Genomic DNA, 10,610 nt, shown 5'->3' with positions numbered 1-10,610 from the left:
GGAATGCGAGATTGATTAATGGGCGGCCGGCTTTTTCAAAATAGTAAAAGCCGCCGAAGTTTTTATAACAGCAGTGCAGCGCCGCGCTGGAGATCGGGGAATGGTAAGTATGAGAGGGGGGGGAACTGACCGACAGACAGAGAGAGGGACAGACAAGACAGAGACAGACCGACAGACAGACATAGAGACCGACCGACGGACTGAGGGAGAGAACGAAACAGAAAAAGAATAAAGACCGACATCACATGAAAAAAGCACAAAACGTACAGGGAGCAAACAGAGATGCGTCCGTGTCACTCGGACGTGCGCACAGACCCATTGACTTTCATTGGGTCCGTGCTGCATGTTGCATGCAGAAAACGGATATGCTGCCGTGCAAAACGCACACAGGTACGGATCACGGACAAACGGACATGCATCAAAAACGCACGTGGAGCTTTTATCATACAATAACATTGGTGCACGTTTGGCCGTGTCTCCAGTATACACGGAAACGGACCAAACACGCACGTGTTTCACGGATGTGTGTTTCAGGCCTAAAGGAAAGAACAGGAATACCCATGTTAAAACAGAAAAGTTTGTTGTTCAAAGACAATATCAATGAACATATTCACCAATTATCTGCAGCACTGCCATCTCTTCAACTCCATCCTTATCGTCATGAACCTTGTGTGGACAATGGGTGTGATTGCTTCTGTCAGGACTTCCTGTGGTAGCATGCAAGTTCCTTGGATACGTTTTAATCCCCACTTCCTATAGATGATGCAAACTATGTATTTCGACTGTCTTGTGTGGCCACGGTCAAGTCAAGTGGACAGCCATAAAATACTTGAGGCTTCTCCAAATTCATTTGGCTTCACTCCATAATTGAACAATAGTTCTGTCCCTGGTTTGAGGTCCGATTTAGCAATAAAAATTAATGATTGGGTCTCGTCATCAACTATATATTGAATGAGAGGCTTCAGTTTGTCTCTTTTGCATGAATTTTTAATCTTTCTTCCAAATGATGAAGACCTATCTGGATGACAACTGCAAGGAGCCTCCCTGGCATCCAAACACAATGACTGTCCACGACTCTTGAAAAAATACATATAGCATTCGTGCTCACTCAGCGTTGACTGTAAACGTTCGACCTCTCCTCCTTCTCTAAGCACTCCATGGTAACCACAAACAATGTCCCCCTTTCTAAAACCATGAGTGGTGTACAGAGTTTGACCTTTCTGTGGAAAGGGGATAAGGATTCATCAAATACATGCAAGCATAAAGAAATCCCCTACCATCGGTTCTAAGGTCGATTCTGCATATTTTCTCTTTAAATATGCTTTAAAGCTGACTAAAACTGGTGATTCCAAGTCATGCTTCTGGTGCAATCCAGACACCGTTAACTTCCTCTGCAGGGGCATATTGGCACTTGAACTGGAAGAGGCAAGAAACTATTAGGGCGATTATTGACACCATAAGCTTTCTTTACTAAATAGCTGTTAGAAAAGTTTAGAAATGTATTAAATATAGTTTTTACCTAGCTGCTTCAAGAATGTTTGGAAGAGTAATCGTCTCATCTTCAGTGGATAGCCTAAAGAAGAAAACCAACATATACATTAAGATATAACTTTGTAGATTAATTGGATAGTTGGTCAAGGTCTTTTAGGGCATTAAAGTGGCAACCATCTTTGTTTTGACCCAAGAACCTTCAGTTGCAAAGAGAACCATGACACATTTGATTTAGGAGTAGAATTTCCTAAGAAAGGACATTTGGAGAACATCTTGTAAATGGATGTGTTACATTGGCAAAACCAAGCCAGAGTAATATAAAAAAAAACCCGAGAAATTCATCAATTACTCAGCGGATGCAAAAAAAAAATAATAAAACCAGCACCAATCAATTTTTGATGAAAGTCTACCCTTTAAAAACATCGGATTGCAATTGGGCAGTGTCCATCTGCAACTTTTTTTTCTCATGCAGAGAATCCCAGGATGCTGCGTTTGGCAGAGTCTCAGCTCACACACACCCATAGACGTTATATGTGTATATATATATATATATATATATATATATATATATATATAATAATTATATACAATGTGTGTGTATATAATTACACACACACACACACATTTCTGTACTTCCTGGGGGACCCCGCACTAAGCCATCTATCCCATTAGCTTGCCCTGATTCTGACTTAAATTTTAAGGGGCACATGACTCCACGCGATGTTTTACCTCCGAGATATTAGGCCGCAAAGTTAGGTACATACTTGGGTGTCATGAAAGTTTTTTTTTTTTTTTTTATTTAGAATATATATATATATATATATTTCATATACTATAGCAGTATAAAATATAATCTAAAAAACAATTATATATATTGATTTTTATATTACATTATAGTAGTATTGTGGCATAATACATTATTACTTTATGACGAAGCCTTTGGTGAAACGCGCGTCGAGGCCCCGCCCCCACGCCCGGACACATCCACCATCCCTGCTCTGACATGACGCAAGGTAACAGTGATTAATCATTCATGCCCTTTTGCCATTTGGGACTCTTTAGGGGGTTTTACAGATCTCCTCTTTATAACTTGTTCTCTACACTGTCCCTTTTGACTTTCTACGGGCCATTTTTTACCTTGTACTATCCTTATTACATTGTTGCCTGACAGCAGGCTGCCATCTGGTGGTGTGTCCTGGTATTGCTGTGGGTTGTTTCCTGGCAGGCTGTTTCCATCTAGCCTGCCTCCACTGTGTGTCCTGTATCACCTTTTGTACAAATTATTAAATTTTGTATTTCACTTTGATTATTCGTGGTCCTCTTTCTTTTGTATCCCCACCTCTATTTATTGGAAAAATTGGGGCTACATTATTTTAGGTTTTATATTCTTGTGGACCTTTTCCGGTCATAGGAAAGGTTGTTTAGGTTATATATAGGAGTATAGTAGTAGGATATCGTAGTGTAGTAATATGTGTGTGTGTGTGTGTGTGTGTGTGTATATATATATATATATATATGTATGTATGTATGTATGTATGTATGTATGTATGTATGTATGTATGTATGTATGTATATATATATATAATTATTTATTAGTAGATGTTACAAAACCTTTTAATATTATTACAATAAACCTATACATACCGTTCAGGTTTATTGGTCACAATGCAGCCACGACGTTCCAAGAAGTCCGTGAAGAAATCCTGGGGATTCGAAAACTCACTGCCTTCGAAATTCAAGGAGTTGTATGTCACGACACTCTGGGAATGAACTTTCATCTTCAAAATTTTCTTTGTCTGCACTTCATTAATAATTTCAGCTTCTGAAGAAGTTTTCATGCAAGCCCGCTTAAGATGCCTACGCAGGTTTTCATGAAACTTCATACAGCGCTTGCAGAGGAGAAGTTTGCTGGTTTCTTTCCCAGAAGATGCCATCATTTTCTCTGGTTTTATGTTCTGGAGAATATGGAAATCCCAAAAAATATGGTAAATCCACAAAGTTCAGTTGAAATTGCAAGAAGCTATTTCAAAGTGAACCCGGTTACATTGTGTCCAGCCACTTATATGGACTTCGACCAATGTATTTTTTTGGGTCGGCCCAACTTTTTTTTTTTTCTGGGATGAGTCCTCAATCATTAACACAGTTGAAATTACAATGGGGCTCCGCAATTCTGTATAAAAGGATTAACTTGTCTGTAGCTAATAAGATCTACAGCCTTTCTACAGTCACAGATGTATATTTAAGATAATCATTGTTATTTTGCCAGATCCAGCACTACAGCACAGTTCAATACAGTTTAATGTATATATACAGTACAGACCAAAAGTTTGGACACACCTTCTCAGCTCTAGAACAACTATTTAGAGGAGACTTTGTGCAGCAGGTCTTCATGGTAAAATAGCTGCTAGGAAACCACTGCTAAGGACAGGCAACAAGCAGAAGAGACTTGTTTGGGCTAAAGAACACAAGGAATGGACATTAGACCAGTGGAAATCTGTGCTTTGGTCTGATGAGTCAAAATTTAAGATCTTTGGATCCAACCATCATGTCTTTGTAGAAAAGGTGAATGTATGGACTCTACATGCTTGGTTCCCACCGTGAAGCAGGGAGGAGGAGGTGTGAGGGTGCTTTGCTGGTGACACTGTTGGGGATTTATTCAAAATTGAAGGCATACTAAACCAGCATGGCTACCACAGCATCTTTATAGCGGTGTGCTATTCCATCCGGTTTGCGTTTAGTTGGACCATTTATTTTTCAACAGGACAATGACCCCAAACACACCTCCAGGCTGTGTAAGGGCTATTTGACTAAGAAGGAGAGTGATGGGGTGCTACGCCAGAGGACCTGGTCTCCACAGTCACCAGACCTGAATCCAATCGAGATGGCTTGGGGTGAGCTGGACCGCAGAGTGAAGGCAAAAGCGCCAACAAATGCTAAGCATCTCTGGGAACTCCTTCAAGATTGTTGGAAAACCATTTCCGGTGACTACTTCTTGAAGCTCATCAAGAGAATGCCAAGAGTGTGCAAAGCAGTACTCAAAGCAAAAGGTGGCTACTTTGCAGAACCTAGAAAATGTCATATTTTCAGTTGTTTCACACTTTAAGTATTTCATTCCCCATGTTTTCATTCATAGTTTTGATGTCTTCAATGTAAATCTACAATTTTGAAAATAAGAAAATAAAAAACTCTTTGAATGAGAAGGTGTGTCCAAACATTTGGTCTGTACTGTGTGTGTGTGTGTGTGTGTGTATGTGTGTGTGTGTGTGTGTGTATGTATGTATATATATATATATATATATATAACTGTATAAATATGGCACACGATGGGGATGTACACCTCCCCCAAAAACACACACACACACACTGCCACACACGCACCGCACAAGAAACCACACACACACACACACACACACACACACACACACACACACACTGGGAACCACAGCACAGACACCCACACATGCGTGTGTGTGTTTTGGGTGGAGGTGTGCATCCCCATCGTGCTCCATCCCTGATGCTGCGCACCCCCCATCGTGCTCCATCCCCCGTGCTGTGCACCCCTCATCGTGCTCCATCCTTCATGCTGCACACCCCCCATCATGCCACATCCTCCATGCTGCGCACCCCCATCATGCTCCATCCCCCCATGCTGCACACCCCCATTGTGCTTCATCCTTCATGCTGCACGCCCCTCATCGTGCTTCATCCTCCATGCTGTGCACCCCCATCATGCTCCATCCCCCATGCTATGCACCCTTCAGAGTGGAGCGGGGCAGAGCTGCCAATGTGTGCGGGGGCAGGGCCACAGCGGCCAATGTGTGCGGGGGTGGGGCCGAGCGGCCAATGTGTGCGGATGGCAGTACGTGCGACACATTCAATTTGTTGACCATGTCGCACGAACGTTTAGTTGCTGTCGCAAGTACTTGCCCTTCCATACGACCTCGATGTGGGCGGCAAACATCCACTTCCTGGAGTAGGAGGGACGGTCGGCGTCACCGCGACGTCACACGGCAGCCGGCCAATAGAAACGGAGGGGCGGAGATAAGTGGGACGTAAACATCACGCCCACCTCCTTCCTTCCGCATAGCCGGCCGTGACGCAGGTAGCAGCTGTTCCTCGCTCCTGCGGCTTCACACACAGCGATGTGTGCTGCCGCAGGAACGAGGAACATCATCGTAACATCTGTCTTTCCCACTTCATGGAAATGACCGACGCTACACCAATGATACGATTACGACGCTTTTGCGCTCGTTAATCGTATCAAAAATGCTTTACACACTACGATGTCGAGAGCGACGCCGGAAGTGCGTCACTTTCAATTTGACCCCACCAACATCGCACCTGCGATGTCGTAGTGTGCAAAGTGCCCCTAAGAGTCATATGTAATTGAACCCTGTGACCTTACAAGAACAATGCAGGCTGCTAATCAAGATTCCTTTGGCTAAATACAAATCTGTAGGGTTGTGTGCATACATACAAAAAGGTTACCAGTTAGTAGGGGTAGAGTTAAATTGAGGCCTATGAGGTTTCGGGTGGTACATCTTATTTCATCTTTTAGACTCTGTACATTCCTCCGTTCATCAATAAGCATTAAAATCTTTTCTTTATTTTCAAAGGTCAACGCGTTTCAAAGGCATCTCCGCCTTCTTCATCAGGACAAGGACAAGGAAAAGAACAGCCCAACACATGCTGTTACCAGAGGATACATATATAACACTGAAAAAAAGTAGCCACGTATACAGGGATGACGTCAATAGCCCAGTGACTGCAGCTTAGTCACTGGGCTATTGACGTCATCCCTGTATACGTGGCTACTTTTTTTCAGTGTTATATATGTATCCTCTGGTAACCGCATGTGTTGGGCTGTTCTTTTCGTTTTCCTTGTCCTGATGAAGAAGGCGGAGATGCCTTTGAAACGCGTTTACCTTTGAAATATAAGAAAATAATTTATTTCAACATTTGGAATTGTGGTTTTTAGCGCAGCATCAAACCCGACTTATCTACCCCATTTTGTTTTTTTCCACGGCTACATCGGGGCTGCAGCTTACCACATTATTTGCATTCATTTGCTTCTGCTTTACAAGGAGTTGTGCCTGTCACAACCATTACAGGTGAGTACCTGTCCCATTGCTCTATACCGGCTTATTATCGGTTAAGACCCTATGTGCGCTTTTTCTTCCACAGTTTCTCTGATACATCAATCAGCATGGCAGATCTTACAGATCATGGTGCGCAGGCAGTGTGGGACCAGATGGAAGCGATCTTAGCTTCTCCCCTTCCTCGAATCTCGCCTCCGGTGAGGGCTTGGCCGCCACAGCCTTACTCCCCGGAGAGGGGTATGAGAGGAGGAAGAAGATTGAGGACTCCCATGAGGGCTTCAAGGCCAGAACGGCATGAGGCGTATAGGAGGAATCGTCGCCGGCACCATGGCAACCAGGAAGTGCGCAGGCCACTCTGCTCGGGGTACTTGCTATCTGTTACACTGAATACCACTTCCGGGACATGATCTGTGGGGATCCAGAGAAGAGGGATGGTGGCGGCTCCCTGTGCCGTATCAGTCGGCGGCATGACCCCTAGCAGCCGGAGACCAAGAATTCGATCGGTGGTGGTAGTGTTCCCAAGCTCGGGTGTGGAGGACACCCACAGAAACGCTCCGAGGCAGCCTGGTAAGGAAACAGTGATTGTTAGTAATTTACACGTTAGTGGGGGTAGTATCTCCAATGACACTCCCTCCCTCTGCTCTGCCTGCCGCTGCTGTGTGTGTGTGTGTGTGTGTGTGTGTGTGTATATATACACTATATATCATGTGTACATATACTATATATCGTGTGTACATTGTGTATATACTGTGTGTGACTGAGCAGCATGAGGGAGGCGGAGCCAGCGTGTGTATATACTATATAAGGCCTCTTTCACACGTCAGTGATTCTGGTACGTTTGTGCTTTTTTTTAAACGTACCAGAATCACTGACATACGCAGACCCATTCTAATGAATGGGTCTGCTCACACGTCAGTGATTTTTCACTGCACGTGTCTCCGTGTGGCGTACCCGCGTGTGCGTGTTTGCCGCACGGAGACATGTCCATTTTTTTTCTGGCATTACTGATGTCCCACGGACCACGCAGTGGTGTGGTCCGTGAAACACGTGCCAGAAAAAAATGTGCTTTTAAAATAAAAAACATTTTAACTCACCCGGCGTCCAGTGATGTCCTTTGCAGCCCGTTCTCCCTGCTGCTTCTAAGCCGGCTGATTACTGTCGCGCATATTCATTATGGGCGACACAGCCGACCCGGAAGCAGCTGCTGCGGGGGTCAGCGCCGGCCGGATGCTGCACCGCGGAAGGATTCCGCACCATGGACAGCGGGAGCGGGCGCAGGTGAGTTGATTTCTAAGTGCAATCACGGGCCACGGAGAACGGAGCCCGGATTGCACTTAGACAACCCACGTGTGCCGAGATTCACGGCACACGCAGGGACATGAGTGTTTTACACGCCAGTGAAAAACGTCTGTTTTTCACTGACGTGTGAAACGGGCCTTACGTGTACTGTGTGCATATACCATACACTGTGTATATACACTATATTCCGTGTGTACACTGTGTATATATTGTGTGTGTGACAAAGCAGCATGAAGTAGACGGAGCCAGCATGTGTATATATACTATATACCGTGTATTGTGTGTGTATATAGTGTATATACTGTGTGTGATGGGAGAGAGACCCCTAAATGTACGTCTTGTAGCTCGAGACGACTTTCCCTTACCCCTAAAATTTGGTTCAAATGATACTTTCTGCCCCCAGACGGCAGTAGCAGAAGCTGCTTGACTTGTTACACCCTGTAGGCCTACTCCAGAAAACAAACACAAGACAGATAAATATTAAAATGTTTATATTTAATGTACAATCACGGTTGTGACAGACTGTTCCACGGTCCACTACCTCGTAGTGCCATGCTTCGTAAGACCACTACAGATTAGTACACATTAACAAACAGATGTCAGTAATCAGCTCTTTCCCGTTGGCAGGAATTCCATCAATTGATGCCAGGAGAAGGCAGATCTTGTACCCAGCTGGTGACGAAAGGTTAAGGTCATTGGAGAGAGCTTCGGTTGCGGAGTCAACGTGGTCATCATATGGTAAGCCATGGATAGAGTGGTACAAGATGGTGGGCGAAACGCCGGGGTGGTTTGTTCCGGACCAGCTTCGTAAATCCATTTTGGAATTTTTAATACGTCTCAGAGCGCGGGAATCACCATATTCGACGGCTGTCAGAAAGATTCTAGACATCAGTTTTCATCTTAGTCTACGGGGTTTGGAGGATGTGACCAAAGATTTTGTAGTCCAACAGGCATTGAAAGGTTGGAAACGGCAACATGTTAGAAAGGAGAGTCAGCGTCCGGTTTCGTATGAGCTCCTGGGTCAGTTAATATCGGCACTCGAGATGGTGTGCACTGATTCGTTTGAGGTGGCTCTTTTTCGCACAGCTTTTTGCCTGGCCTTTTTCAATGCATTGCATTTTAGGGGAGTTGGTTTCAGCGTCAAAAACGAAAATCAATGGGCATTTATCCAACGACATGATAGCAGAAAACAGGACCGTGCACATTAGGCTCTGGCGGTCAAAAACTAATCAATGTGAGTTGGGCACTTGGGTGATGTTGAGACAGATTCAAGGCGTGTTATGCCCTTTCAAGATAGTGTCGGAATATATGTCCCGTCGGTCTTCGGGACAGGCCTTTTTATCCCATGCAGATGGTTCCCCGGTTTGCGTTCAGGGCTGGGTTATCAATGGGTCAGGTAAAACAACTCGCAACACAATCTGACTTCCATCTGGCGATATATGTTTGCCCCGAACGTCTAATCTGACAGGTTTTTCTTTGGCAGGTCACCGTCGCCCAAATGTCTGGTTTATCGGGCATTCGTATATCTTCTGGGCTTCACACAGAGCCGCATGCAGGCCTGGCGGTAGAGAGTTGAGATTTCGAGATGTGGATGTGACCTGGAGGGGAATTCGGGGGCTCAACTGGACCCAGGTGCTTCCGGAGGCCATGGACATTAGCAGGATTGCTCGCCCCCCAACCATTTTGGTTATACATGCAGGAGGGACAATCTTTGTTTTTTAAAAATGGCTGACTTGATTATATTAATGCGGGCACATTTGGAAAGGATCATGGGGTTCTTTGCACACGCTATCGTGGTATGGTCTGAAATCATTCTGAGGGTGACCTGGCAAGAGGCTAGGGATGGAGAAGCCATAGAGACAGCAAGATGCACAGTCAATTGCCGGCTGTCACGTTTTCTGCAATCAAAATCGGGGGTGATCGTGCGGCACAGGCAACTCGAAGGCAACAATCGACCGTTAATGAGGCCTGACGGCGTTCATTTAAATGAGCGGCCTGGATATATTTTTGTCTGGTTTGCAGGATGGGGTCCAGCAGGCTCTTTTGTTATTGTGTGGGGGGGGGTCAGGGCTTAGTGTAGGAATACACTAGCCCTTTCGTGCCCTCCGAAAGCTGGAGGGGAAACCGTCTTGGATTTAAAAGATTAAAGTTTTGCAAGTTATAATAAAGTTTTAAACAAGTATTGGTATGGTGTTTTTGTTCGCGCCTGGCGCACGGGGGGTTGGGAGGTGTGGTTTGGTATGCCATCACTCTATGGAGGCATAGACTAGGATTGTAATGCTGCCACCAGGGGGAGCCAGAGTCTACACAGAGCTATGAGAACCAGGAAGGAAATGCACAGCGTTCTCATGCACTGCCTAATCGGCACAGCTGAGAGGCAGAACTGCAGGGTTTGTGAGGAATAGTCAGACAGGCTGGGTCAGACACCGTATGGGCAGAAGCAAGACCGGAGGAGCAAGCAGAAGTGAAGTCAAAGTCAGGCTAAGGTCAGTACCGAGGAAGCAACCGAGTGGGGAATAGGAGGGGGGACACAGGACAGGAGGAATGACCAGGGGACAGAACACAGACAAGGGCACAGGAACAGACAGATCAGGATATCACTCACAGGACCAGCAATCACAGGCAAAGCAGAGCTAAGCTTACAGCCGGCGCTGGTTCACTGGAAGTGTCAGCTTTTAAGGCATCCAGGGGCCGGAAGTGAGGCCTGAGAGATGGCTCCGC

The 10,610-nt window shown here is 45.3% G+C and overlaps 1 long non-coding RNA gene across 1 annotated transcript; it reads left to right on the top strand.

The window, feature by feature from the left end:
• The first annotated feature begins 6,712 nt into the window (after window positions 1-6,712).
• LOC142290238 (uncharacterized) lies at window positions 6,713-10,006 on the top strand. Its single transcript, XR_012750248.1, has 3 exons — window positions 6,713-7,157; window positions 8,517-8,627; window positions 9,373-10,006. It is a non-coding gene; the product is annotated as an uncharacterized LOC142290238 (long non-coding RNA).
• Window positions 10,007-10,610: the final 604 nt, after the last annotated feature.

This window comes from Anomaloglossus baeobatrachus, chromosome 2 (genome assembly GCF_048569485.1).
Source record: "Anomaloglossus baeobatrachus isolate aAnoBae1 chromosome 2, aAnoBae1.hap1, whole genome shotgun sequence".
NCBI lineage: Eukaryota > Metazoa > Chordata > Amphibia > Anura > Aromobatidae > Anomaloglossus > Anomaloglossus baeobatrachus.
The sequence above is the reverse complement of the archived record's forward strand: the minus strand, read 5'-3'. Positions and strand labels throughout refer to the sequence as shown.